Source organism: Coregonus lavaretus (genome assembly GCF_964263955.1).
Source record: "Coregonus lavaretus genome assembly, chromosome: 8".
Taxonomy (NCBI): Eukaryota; Metazoa; Chordata; class Actinopteri; order Salmoniformes; family Salmonidae; genus Coregonus; species Coregonus lavaretus.
Window position 1 is genome coordinate 3,850,243 of NC_139995.1, and position 14,045 is coordinate 3,864,287.

The 14,045-nt window shown below is 40.6% G+C and overlaps 1 long non-coding RNA gene across 1 annotated transcript; it reads right to left on the reverse strand.

Annotated features, from left to right (window-relative positions):
* Positions 1-9,710: 9,710 nt before the first annotated feature.
* On the reverse strand, positions 9,711-12,063 carry LOC311133691. The gene is made up of 3 exons (XR_014613619.1): positions 11,172-12,063; positions 10,586-10,681; positions 9,711-10,445 (listed from the first exon to the last, which is right to left on the reverse strand). It is a non-coding gene; the product is annotated as an uncharacterized lncRNA (long non-coding RNA).
* Positions 12,064-14,045: the final 1,982 nt, after the last annotated feature.

The following is a 14,045-nucleotide window of genomic DNA, read 5'->3' on the forward strand; positions in this document are numbered from 1 at the left end:
AAACTGCTTTACGTCACCCCCCACCCACCCACACACACACACGTGTTCCTCAAGGAAAAGTGCTGGCCATCTGTCTTGGATACGCTCTATGGTGGGGCTCAAGGTAACCATCTCAATGCAAATGTCCTACACATGCTGCTGTTGACCAATACAAGTTAATCTTGGATTGGTCCGTTTCCTCCAACTCCTCCACCTCTCCAGACTTTCTTCAGTTTCACCTTGTGGAAACTGTGGGAGAAAGTTTACTTCTGCTCGTTGAGGCCGCTGTAGCGGGTGATTTGGACGGAGTCAGGCACAGGAGGGTAAATCACAGAATAAATGGTTTGTTCGGTAGTACAGTGGTACGCAGCATTGCGTAAAACACTCCAGTGGGGTAAATACGACGCACTACAGAAAACAAGGCACACGGATGAATATCCTGGCGATACACAATACAATATAGCTCCACCAAGCTAAACTAACCTCCACAATAAACAATCACACACAAAGACATGGGAGGCAGAGGGAATACTTATACAGGTATCGATTAGGGGATATGAACCAGGTGTGTGTAATAAACAAGACAAAACAAATGGAATGATGAGATGAGGAGCGGCAGTGGCTAGAAGGCCAGTGACGACGAACGCCGAAGCCTGCCTGAACAAGGAGAGGAGGCAGCTTCGGAGGAAGTCGTGACAGCCTCTTTATCTTTGAATGTGGCGAGTCGCCATCTGGGCTACTTTTACTTCTCTTGCCATTGTTAACTTTCACTTCTGGACACCCTGACTTGCTGAGTTTGCGTCTGAAATTGCCCATTTTGAACACCAAGCTGTCTTTCCATCCATCACAGCCACTTTTGGAGCCAGACTCTTCCAGTCATGGATGTTTCTGAACTAATGCTTCAGCAGTACTTTTATTCTCCTTGCTGCAAGGGTACGCCTTGTATTCAAATATTGCTCCAACCATGCCCTCAAGAATCTTATGTGTTTGCTCTTTGTTTAAAGTAAGGCATTTCCCATGCAGCTCTTTAGTTTCATTGCCTTCCCTGAGAGCAAACTATGTTGTGTGGAAAGTTGGGAACCACAAACACATCTGGCCATGCACTTTCCCTTTGGGGTGTTAGGCAGCCGTCGGTCTCTCCACTGTCACTTGTCCCTGCAGAGTTGGAAGTTAAGCTACAGTCCAAGTCCATTACTCTGATCAATTTGACAGTTCCCATGTTTTGTAGTTCATGAATACTGCTCAGATTGCATAGCTGGCCACCAACATCAGGGTCTTCAAACTGGACAAGGACACTGTATGGAATTTCTAATTTTTCACGCAGTAAAGCAGTCAGTTGAGGGACATAATCTGGACGATGCCTCCGTCTCCTAAGTGGACTCTCAGTCTGAAGAGTTCAGACTTGTCAGCCATATCGCTGTAGGACAGAGGAACAAAGATGGTGTTGTTACAACAAATGACTCTTCTGTTGTCACCTCATAGGAGTGCAGGTGCTCTATATGCCAAGACTGGCAGCTTTTGCATATAAACAGTTTGATTGTTGACGAGTATGATGTTTCCAATTTGTTTGAATTGGGGCAAACCACCATGTAGTCCAGTGCACACAAACAGGCCACTGACAAAATGTGTGTTGTCTACAACAACATGTGAAGTGCTGAACACCGAGGTGCTGTCAGTTATTTCCTGTAAAATAAATCCTGTGCCAGTCAGAAGAGTGTTCCAGAATAGGTTATTTATGGTGAATGTCTCAACGGCAGGCTTAAAAAAGGTTTGCAATGCCAAATGATATGCCATCATTCTCTGTCTTTGCACAAGGGTTTTGTTTAGGTTCTTGAAGTTGTGTGTCATGTACAATCTTTTTTAATACTTTATGCTTTCCTTCAAATCTGATGGTCCAGAAATATACAAGTGGACCAAAACGCCGTATCAATTGTGGATAGTGTTCAATTAAGTGATGCTTTGGACGCAGTTGGAAATTTGGAAATACCTCCTGCAGTAGTTGTCTATGATCGGATATCTTTAAAGTACTGAATCACTTCCTCTGTGAACACATGACACAACACTAGTTCCACAATGTCTTTCAAATCCATCAAAATCTCCCAAGCTCTCTCATCCTCTGGTACCTCGGAGCCAATTATTGCAGGAAGAAGCCTAAGCAATGTGGGATTTTCGTGGCCATTGCCTCCAATCGTTTTTCTTTTTACAAAGCTCTTAGGTATAGGCTGAGGTCGATCAACTTTGTCACTGTTCTCATAAGGAAACTTGACAATAGCAATGCTCAATTGTTCCAACAAGAAACACTTTCTAGGAAATCATGAAGGTTATCTGGAGGAAATCCACTTGTTGTATGAAAGTACTGTAGTTGCTGTGAAAAAACACAAGCACTCTTCACACCATAGTTCTCTGCACTTATACCAGATTCTGTTGTTACATAAATTATCAAGGCTTTCCTTTGTTCTCATCTCGAAAGTCCTTGCCTCGTATGTTTGAATGTCCTCCTTCATTGCCCGACAAAATCTGCAAATGTATTTTCCATTAAAGCTCTCTTTGAACCCTGCAAGTCCATGTGCATCTAAATTATCAGCCACTACACACAACACAGTACCTAGAACACATTCTCCAAAAGTGTCAACATAGACACATTTTGTTTCCAAAATGTTTAAGTCATTCAACAGTGGCTCAAAAACCTTTGCATATCCACAAGTCTTCAAGTCACTGGAATTGCATAGCAATGCTAGCTGTATTGAATGCAACGTTGAGCGATACTTGCTTGGAATATTGGCTAAAGTCCAGTAAACACAGCATATTGTGTGCTTTTTTCTTGATGTACCAAGTGGATTGGCTACTTCAAAATCATCAATATAGAGTTGAACAGCAACCTTAAACTCCTCACTAGAAAGCATTTCATTGTCTTTACAAAATGATCCATCATGATATGATGCATACTGGCCACCTGGTTGTGCAGATGTCTTCATTGCTTGCTCTATAACATCTTTGTTGTTAAGTAGCTCTTGCAAAATTGTGGAATGTTTTGCACCATCTATGGTGTACTCAATTGGCTTCATCACAGGGAATTTCCTATCATAATAAGTATTCCTTCTTTTTGCTGTTGACAAAGGTCCATCTTTTGAAGTACAACTGTGAAGAACGTCATTGTCTACTATGCCATTCACAATTTCATTGATGACATCAGTGCTCACATTACAATTATGTTTCTCTAGAATTTGTGAGACTGTTTATTTCATTAGTGGTTTAGATAGTAAGAGCAGTTGATCCAAGTTCACTAGCATTTCTTGTGTTGCACTTTGTGACACATGAAGAAGTGATTGTAATTTTAAGCTGCTCTTTAAGAGAAGGTGTGCTATCCCGCGCATTTGATTCATCATCCTTGGAGCTACCTGCAACATCTGTAATTTGGCTTTGAGAAAAATCATCTTGGGACTCACTTGCTTGTCTCACAATGCCAACTTTGAAATCAATAGAGCTTAAAGAGGAATGGTTTCTTGACATATGTGAGGTGAAAGTTTGAGAAAACATTTGTTTTGAATGTGCAGACTTTAACTTGACACTGAACCATTTCATGATTCTTCACATGTGCTCTTAAATGTGAAAAAAGCTCTCTCTCATCAAATGGTTGTGTGAAAGCACAAATTGGGCAGTGGAACGCCAAATGTGTCTCGACAGCTGAACATGCATGTATCGGTGCATGGAGTCTTGACAAATGAATTTTTTGCCAATTCAAAGAGCCAAAGGTGCAGATGCAGGTTTCATACAAACATGGCAAAGGACTAATTCTGGAGTGTTGACTATGTATCAAACGGTAGTGTTTGAGAAGATTTCCTTGGGAATGGTAGGAAAAAACGGCAGAGTTTACAATTCCACAGCATGTTTGGTTGATTGATGTCTGCAAAAATGGAAGTGGAAACAATTCATGCACTTTATTATAGAAATTCAAAAAAGCTATTTACAATTTAATTTATATGCACATAACTCAGACGCCTGTTTGGATATATTATTGCATTCAGGGCCTACCAACAAATCTTTACATTATTTTCTGGAGTGTTTTTACCAATTCATCCAAACCATCCACTTTCACAGTGTAATTCAGACATTTCACAAACCTAAAATAGATGGATTTTAAAATAGTTTGAATTAATCAGCAGGGGTGACTGAAAAGCATCTAAAAATTGAAACTACTATAGTACGCCTTTAACTATGAGGTTAGCATGTTTAGACTTTATTTATTGTAGAGCTTAAAGAATGGGGATGTATACTGTTCTATGGCTATTGGATTTTTTGTTAACTACCTCATCATATAAACGTATATTAAGCCTTTTGTTATTGGGCCAAAATTCTCTTGACAACTTACCTTTCTCTACAAGGTCTATGGCAAAGGTGAAATGCTGCACAGTTGTCCCAAGGTCTGCAATAACAGGCAAGGGCATCATTAGCAAGCAAGCAGGCTTAACGTTAACTCTCAAAGGCAATGCATTTGACACATTAGCCAAACAACCATTTACATTGTCCCCATAGCTCTCTGGACAAGTAATGCATTTGACATAAACTAGGGTGACCATACATCCTCTTTTTCCCGGACATGTCCTCTTTTTGACCTAAAAAAATATATTCTAAATCGCCCAAAATATCCGGGATTCGGCTTTTGCTTTCTACAGTCACCATTCATTGTGTGCGTTTTTGGGGTTTTGCATTGCTTTGACCTTTCTCTTTAGGTCCCGCCTTATCACACACCACCATTGGTCGGTCATGTAGGCCTACGCAAACATTGGTCAAACTGCATCTCAATCATTACCCTCACCGTGGCAACAGCCAAGAGACAGAGCAGCAGCTTGCTTGTCAACAGTGGCACATGGCTCCAGAACCGCGTAATAAATTCACAGACGACTTACAGAGAAAATTCCTGTGTTTTCGTCTTGGTCGGGATCCGTGTGAAGCAGAATGCATGACCTGCAAAGCTGGCACGTACGTGTCAGTGTCAAATAAAGGTGCTAGCGAGCTAAAGGAGAGAGTTCGTCAGGTAAATTAAGACTATTTTGTGAGAGCAGGTAAAACAGAAGATGCTGTTACTGCTGCGGAGGGAGTTTTTGCATTCCACACCACGAAGCATCACAATAGCTACAGATCAATGGACTGCACGTCTGCCTTGTTAAAAAAGGCTTTCTCTGATTCCGAGACTGCGCGAAAATTTTCAAGCGCTCGTACTAAGACCGAAGCAATTGTTAACGCTGTGATAGCGCCACATTCTGTCGACATAGCTCTGAAAGCACTAGAAGACATACCCTACTGTGGTGTTTCTACTGATGGGAGCAATCACGGTGCTGTGAAAATATTCCCTCTGCTTATTCAGTATTTTGATTGGAAGAATGGTGGCGCGCAAAGTAAATTAGTCGAAGTTAAAAACACTCCAAATGACACAGCTGATACGATCGCGCAATATATCAAAGAAACACTGGAAATAATGTATTTTTTCCAAAATGTATTGCATTTACAGGTGACAAATGCAATACAATGTTCGGGGGAATCCGGCGTGATGAAGAAGGAAATAATGTTTTCGCAAACTTAAAGAAGTCATTGCAGAACAAGTCTTTAAATCGGTGTGGGCTGCCCAGCACACGTCTTGAACAATTGTGTTAATTACGGGACAGACACACTAGATGTTGATATTGAGAACATCATCTTCAAAATATGTCAATACTTTCACATCTACACTGTGCGCATAGAGAAACTGAAGGAGTACTGTGAATTTGTTGACGTTGAATACAGAAGTCTCCTTTCTCACAGCAAGACGCGATGGCTATCATTATTCCCAGGTATTGAGAGGCTGCTACAGATGTTTCCAGCCTTGAAAGCATTATTTTTGTCACAGGAAAAAACACCCTCCTTGATCAATATATTTTTTGAAGATGAGTTCAGTGAAATTTACCTCTGGCACATGCACTCACTCGTGTGTGTTTCATTCACACATTCAGGAGATGGAAAGGGAGAGCAATTCAATTGTGGAAGTGAAGAACCTTTTGAACAAAGTCCACACCATGCTTCTTGAACACAAGACCAATAACGTCATGTCCCTTAAAGCTATTGGAACAAAAGCACAAGGATGGACTTGGTAAGAATTGTGACCATTTCAGTGCTCAAGTACAGGGTCTGTACAGTTCATGCCTGGAGTATCTGGAGAAATGGATGGCACCCATGGAGGAGTTCTCCTCTTTCATGTGGATGGATCTGAGTGAGACACCTGACTGGAATGACATAGAAGCCTGTATCAAACACCTGAGAGAAAAGGGGGTGCCAATTGATGATGCAAAGTGCTTTGATGCTTTGAAACATGTCTTGCAAAGACTTTCATGCCTACTTGATTGGTAATCAAGGACTGTTGGGAAAGATTAGATCTTTGGGAAAGTATACCAGAGAGCATCAGGAGGACTGACATTATTTTTGACTGAAATAGTGGATTTTTTTATGACAACTGTTTAAAAAAAAAAAGTAACCTATGGCCATGAAAAGAAACAGTGTCATGTAAAAGGTGTTAAAAGCTAAACTATTTTTTGTTTTTGTTTGTTAATATTCTATTGTTGAGGGCCAACAGTTGAATGGAAAGGATGTATTACTTTATGTATTCAAGTTCAATAACATTGTTGCATGGTTGTGAACGTATTTGTATTTACCACCCACTGCGGGTGTCTATCTGCCTCCCGCTCCCACTGTCCTCTTTTTTGAAAACTAAAATATGGTCACCCTAAACTAACGTTAGCTAGGCTAGCTAATTGTTGAGGCGGACTGCCAACCAGTTAAAACATCAAATAAATACGCACGTCACGGCAGATGGATTTTAACATCAAATTGTCAATGTTAACGTTACACATGCATTGATCCGTCAGAGTTGGCTAGTTAGCTACCCGTTAGTCATGTTTGCTAAAGCTAGCCACAGAGTTTTCACAATGTTCCGCAATTAACATTATAACAATCATGTAATATATTACGCTTAGCATAGCTTTCTTTTAAGAAAAATGATTTACCATTCGGGTAATTCTGTATTTAGCTAGGCTATGTCATGCCAGCAGCACTTCTCTTTAAATTAATTGGCTAACATAAACTGCTGAAAAGTGTTAAGTTGCGTCAATTCAAATCTGGTATTAGGAACAAAAGAGGTCAACACGACTTCTAAGATATACTAGTATTTTAATTAATGCAAACCACTTCAATGGTAAATATGATGTTCGTATATACGGGTCCACTGAAATACCACACAGGGCACTCAGAGAACTGATCCATTGTTCTAAGTTCTTCTTCAAATACTCTGACAGAGATAGTTCCCGCTCCCTGCTGGCCAATCAGAGTAGAGACTGAGCGTGGTTTAGCCTTACTCAGCCAATCGTTGGCGCACAGGCTGGTCCCAGCCCCTTGGCGCTTTACTGTTGCACACTGTTGCCAGGCATAAGTTGTTATCATCACACCCTGTCTCGAGTCAGCACCCATAGACACTGTACCCCTGTACTCCTTGTACCTACGTCCTTGGACGGTTCACAGATCACAAAGAGGCAGTGTTCGTGTATGTGAGACACAAGTTCTTATCTCCCCCTACTCCCTAAAACAGCTCCTCACATTAATCACAGCTTGTTAGGTTAAACAATTTATATCAGTACAGTACAAACCTTTTATGTTTAATCATTAATGCATTCTTTCTAAGCTAGGCATCACATCCAGTTACAAGAAAATAGATCCCCACAAAAGTTAACCGACTTCATCTAATGTTAACGTTACCTACGTCGTCAGGCTCCGGACATTTCCTCCCTAAGTTAAATTATGAGACTACATAAGATTTCCGTGCTCACAATTGCTCCCTAATGCAATGTAGTTTTAAATTATATATACTTTATCGTACAAACCTTGGTGAGAAGTCAGCCGCCTGTGTGTGAGGTAGACTACTGCACATGCACTTGGAGAAAGTGCGTTATGACCACAGAGAAGACGATGCCTTTGGCCGATGAGCGGGCTTCAGTTTAAAAGAATACATCCTTCCAGATGCCCGCCCAAAATGTGAAATTAACCATATTTTTTATGACATGCAGTTAACTCTTTAGAGGTTACATCACTTGAACATAAACATTACTCTTAATTCAGGGCTTCATACATCACATTCTCTTTGAGACAGACATCCACAGTGACACTTTACACACAACTAATCTAATAATTACCAATTACCAATTAACACCATGTTTATCACTTTTAGGCCCAGGTGCAAGCTATATTTAATCAACAGTAGACCACTTCCTTGATCAGATGCAAAACAGTTTAAAAACCTAAACCTAAATTGAATTGTACACCAGGAGCTTAAGGACCATGTCCTGGACACATTGAATGTGTAATGTAATTGCACCATAATTTTGGGAATACACAGTGAGGGAAAAAAGTATTTGATCCCCTGCTGATTTTGTATGTTTGCCCACTGACAAAGACATGATCAGTCTATAATTTCAATGGTAGGTTTATTTGAACAGTGAGAGACAGAATAACAACAAAAAAATCCAGAAAAATGCATGTCAAAAATGTTATGAATTGATTTGCATTTTAATGAGGGAAATAAGTATTTGACCCTTCTGCAAAACATGACTTAGTACTTGATGGCAAAACCCTTGTTGGCAATCACAGAGGTCAGACGTTTCTTGTAGTTGGCCACCAGGTTTGCACACATCTCAGGAGGGATTTTGTCCCACTCCTCTTTGCAGATCTTCTCCAAGTCATTAAGGTTTCGAGGCTGACGTTTGGCAACTCGAACCTTCAGCTCCCTCCACAGATTTTCTATGGGATTAAGGTCTGGAGACTGGCTAGGCCACACCAGGACCTTAATGTGCTTCTTCTTGAGCCACTCCTTTGTTGCCTTGGCCGTGTGTTTTGGGTCATTGTCATGCTGGAATACCCATCTACGACCCATTTTCAATGCCCTGGCTTAAAGGCATAAAACATTTACAAAAGAGTAGAAGGCATGAGAAGACCTCACCAACCATTTTCCACACCCTTTCATTTCTTATCCACATGATGTGGCTGGTGTGTGTTGTGGGAGGAGACAATAGGAGACAAGTAAGATGACAAGTCATAAGAGGAGAACGGACGATAAGCAGGAAGAGGGACTGACTTAGACCTCACTAGCCACCCCTTTCCTAACCGTTCCATTTCCCTAGTTTCAAAATTATGTGTATGGTGTGTCTAAGAAGTTGGGCCTACTAACAGTGATGTTCAGATGCACCAGTTAACCCTGCTGTGGAAAACTATTTTATGCTGTGCAACGAACAGGCAGATGCCACCCAATATGCTAAAATCAATTCTCGTTGGAACACTGCTGTTAACACTGCCTGAAGGAGTACCTGGAGACCATGAGCTCCCTCAACACCACAATATAACACAGACAGATGACTGAGTATATTATTGTATAGACTGCTATATGAGTGTGCTCAGTATTAGTACTGTAAGTAGAGGTTATTATGATGGCATGTTCTCTCAAAGCAAACCAGGGAGCAAAGTTCAAAGCCAAGCAAAGCCATTTAGCAGTTCATCATGAGTTGCTTTGTAAACGTCAAGTGAATTAATAAGAGTATTGACGTCTGATAATTCAAATAATGATTGTGAGTATTTGTTGGTTAGGCAATATAACCTAGAACGAACATAATAGCTGAAGTGAGTATTATTGTGTAAAACAAATTTAACCCCTTCAAAGTACACATTCAATGTATTTATTACAAAGTCTTCAAAAGCACAGTCATAGTTTACTTGGCCTACCTCCTTGCTAAGACAACACACAAGCCAATCCCTCCCAGCGTGCTTCTATGTAGATAATTTAGGTTCAGGTGTAAATTTCATGTTGGACTGTACAAATTACTATTATTTATTATTGGAGAATACCACAAAAACATTTCAAACACATGAGATTCACAGTTGTCAGTAAATTTTTGTTCCTCTGGTTACATTTCAAGAGAACACATATGAGAGGAAATAACAAAAAAAAGCATACAATCTGAAATGGTCTTTGTTCCAACAATCACCAAGTTCTCTTTTCTAAGGTTGAAGAAAAACAAAACAAAAAAAATCTGTTGTTGTCTTACCACAGGCACATTTGACCTGAAAACAGGTTATAATTAGGTTTATTATTAGGTTATTTTTCAAGGCCAAAACTTTTGATTTGAGCTTTTCGGAATCAACGTTAAGGAACACTTGCTGAATGAATAGAAATGAGCTGTACATGGGTTTTGGGTAATCCAGATGTAGAGCATAAACCAGGCCAAAAGAGCGGGAAAAGCATCTGGCCAGGATTGGAAGCTGTGTATCACCACTCTATCTTCGAGGATGATGGAGACTTGGTGTGGCTGAAGGGAAACTGCATCTTCATCATCAGAGATGATAGCAAGTATGCAGACTGGACCAATGAGGACACCAGGATGTCTTGACTCACGTTCCTACAGTATGACAACCGGAAGAGTGTGAAATACAGATCAACCAATGTGGAAGATGCGTTGTGATTTCTGGGCAAGGCAAGTCGATATTAAAAAGGAGCAGTCTTAAACTCTGTAATAACTCTGTAAGTATATTAACAAACCTTGCAGATTTTGAACACCTCTGAGTCGCTTTCACAAAGTAGTGCTGGGAGACAATGAAGGGCAGCCGTTCGACTGACATTCACATTCCTTGATTGCTAAAAGGACACAGACAGAACATTCATAAAACAACTTGCAGAGGACAAATGGGAAAAGTATACAGGCAGTGATTTTAAACAAATATGGCTATCCATAGGCTTAATCACTAATCGAGACACAACAACCCTTTTACTACCCTTTCACCCCAAAAAATGTTTATGTACACTGCAGGTGGGGTTTGGAAAATGGTAAAACATTTAATAAAATAATAAATATATTAAATATCCCTCCCGGGATAAAGCCAGCAAGTGTTCAGTGTGATGGTCTAGTGCAGCAAAGAACGATCGCTGCAGGTTCTGATTAGTTATGCGATTAAACTCTGCCTAGTTTCATTCTGTATTTGCCTACTTTAAACTTAAGGCCATTCTTCCATCGCTCCCACCCTTTTGGTGACCTATTGTCAGCAAAGGCATTTATGTCGCTGGACTAAGGCTTCTGCAGCATGTTCAAAGTCACACTCACTTGGATACTCATTCCTCTCATACATACCTTTTGCCACGCCATCCAAAATCTGTTGTCTTTGGTTTCTGGTCAACACCGGTTGTCTTCCAAATTGGTCATATCCTTGATTTCCCTCTCTCAGTAACAATTCAAGATCATGTGAAAAGGTTGTCACTCGGTTGTCCTGGATGCTGTGAAGTTGATAAGTGTGGATTACTCAATTACACGCCAGAGCTAGTCATGGCATCCTTCAATATCAAAAGCTTAATTGTGCCCCTGTTTGGCAGATCATCAATGCAGGTCAGCTTGCAAAACTGTGAATCAGACTGTGAGTTTTGAAATTGAATGTCAATGGTGTAAGGAATGTCAAATTGCTGCCTCAGTAAAATGATAACTTGGTCAACCGAGGCTGGACGTTCTGGTAGTATCATCCTTTCAATTCCACCTTCCTCCAAGATCACTCTAAGTTTGAAGGGAGATGATGCCATATCCATTTCTGCAAAACCAGAGAGAACATAATAACAATTACGTTAAGACGACTGATGTCAAGCCTGTAATTTAATAAGTAGTAATGGAATTAATATGCATATGTTCGAATTAATGGAATTAATATGCATATGCTCGAATTAAGCATATCCATAATATGTGAATGTGAAGCAGTTTTGAGTGATGTCGGTGGCCACACACAACAAAAAGTATGGTGCCACCACATTGGAGGTGGGCACAAACATAACCTTCAATTCCATTAAACAGAATGGCATACATTAAGTATAGGTTACACAAAACACATGCAGTTTTCTTTAACTAGCTAGCTACCTTTACTGTGGGGGCAGAAGGTTAGCTGTAACTTGCTAGCCTGAACCTCGCATATCACATTCGCATATATCAAACATGCAAACATACAGTACAGCAAGTTAGCTTTCTACGTACCATTAGAACAAAAACAGTCCCGTGCGTTGTCGTTTGCTAGCAGTGGCAACATAATCGTAAATGAGCAAGTACAATGGCAGTAATCGCTACGCTGCAGGCGAACCCTGAAAATTCTTAGCAGGAAGCAAGTAATGTTAGCTAATGATCCTCTAGCCGCTGCATGGCATGACATGTCTACAGTGAGGGAAAAAATAATTTGATCCCCTGCTGATTTTGTACGTTTGCCCACTGACAAAGAAATTATCAGTCTATAATTTTAATGGTAGGTTTATTTGAACAGTGAGAGACAGAATAACAATAAAAAAATCCAGAAAAACGCATGTCAAAATTGTTATGAATTGATTTGCATTTTAATGAGGGAAATAAGTATTTGACACCCTCTCAATCAGAAAGATTTCTGGCTCCCAGGTGTCTTTTATACAGGTAACGAGTTGAGATTAGGAGCACACTCTTAAAGGGAGTGCTCCTAATCTCAGTTTGTTACCTGTATAAAAGACACCTGTCCACAGAAGCAATCAATCAATCAGATTCCAAACTCTCCACCATGGCCAAGACCAAAGAGCTTTCCAAGGATGTCAGTGACAAGATTGTAGACCTACACAAGGCTGGAATCGGCTACAAGACCATCGCCAAGCAGCTTGGTGAGAAGGTGACAACAGTTGGTGCGATTATTCGCAAATGGAAGAAACACAAAATAACTGTCAATCTCCCTCGACCTGGGGCTCCATGCAAGATCTCACCTCGTGGAGTTGCAATGATCATGAGAACGGTGAGGAATGAGCCCAGAACTACACGGGAGGATCTTGTCAATGATCTCGTCAATGATCTCAAGGCAGTTGGGACCATAGTCACCAAGAAAACAATTGGTAACGCTCTACGCCGTGAAGGACTGAAATCCTGCAGCACCCGCAAGGTCCCCCTGCTCAAGAAAGCACATATACAGGGCCGTCTGAAGTTTGCCAATGAACAGCTGAATGATTCAGAGGAGAACTGGGTGAAAGTGTTGTGGTCAGATGAGACCAAAATCGAGCTCTTTGGCATCAATTCAACTCGCCGTGTTTGGAGGAGGAATGCTGCCTATGACCCCAAGAACCCCATACCCACCGTCAAACATGGAGGAGGAAACATTATGCTTTGGGGGTGTTTTTCTGCTAAGGGAACAGGACAACTTCACCGCATCAAAGGGACGGTGGATGGGGCCATGTACCGTCAAATCTTGGGTGAGAACCTCCTTCCCTCAGCCAGGGCATTGAAAATGGGTCGTGGATGGGTATTCCAGCATGACAATGACCCAAAACACACGGCCAAGGCAACAAAGGAGTGGCTCAAGAAGAAGCACATCAAGGTCCTGGAGTGGCCTAGCCAGTCTCCAGACCTTAATCCCATAGAAAATCTGTGGAGGGAGCTGAAGGTTCGAGTTGCCAAACGTCAGCCTCGAAACCTTAATGACTTGGAGAAGATCTGCAAAGAGGAGTGGAACAAAATCCCTCCTGAGATGTGAAGAAACGTCTGACCTCTGTGATTGCCAACAAGGGTTTTGCCACCAAGTACTAAGTCATGTTTTGCAGAGTGGTGAAATACTTATTTCCCTCATTAAAATGCAAATCAATTCATAAAATTTTTGACATGCGTTTTTATGGATTTTTGTGTTGTTATTCTGTCTCTCACTGTTCAAATAAACCTACCATTAAAATGATAGACTGATCATGTCTTTGTCAGTGGGCAAACATACAAAATCAGCAGGGGATCAAATACTTTTTTCCCTCACTGAATGTAAACAAAATTCTGAATTTCCAAGTTAAAAAATATTACTTAAATTAGGCTATTTTCTATTGCAAAGTTAGCTAGACAAAAACCTGTAAGTCATATTAGATAAATAAGTTGTAAGTTGAAGACATACAATATTCAAAATTGAAGTCAACACAAAAAAGTTGCTCTAATTTCCACATCATACTTTTTTGTTAAAAGTAATGTAATACTGGAATTTTTATG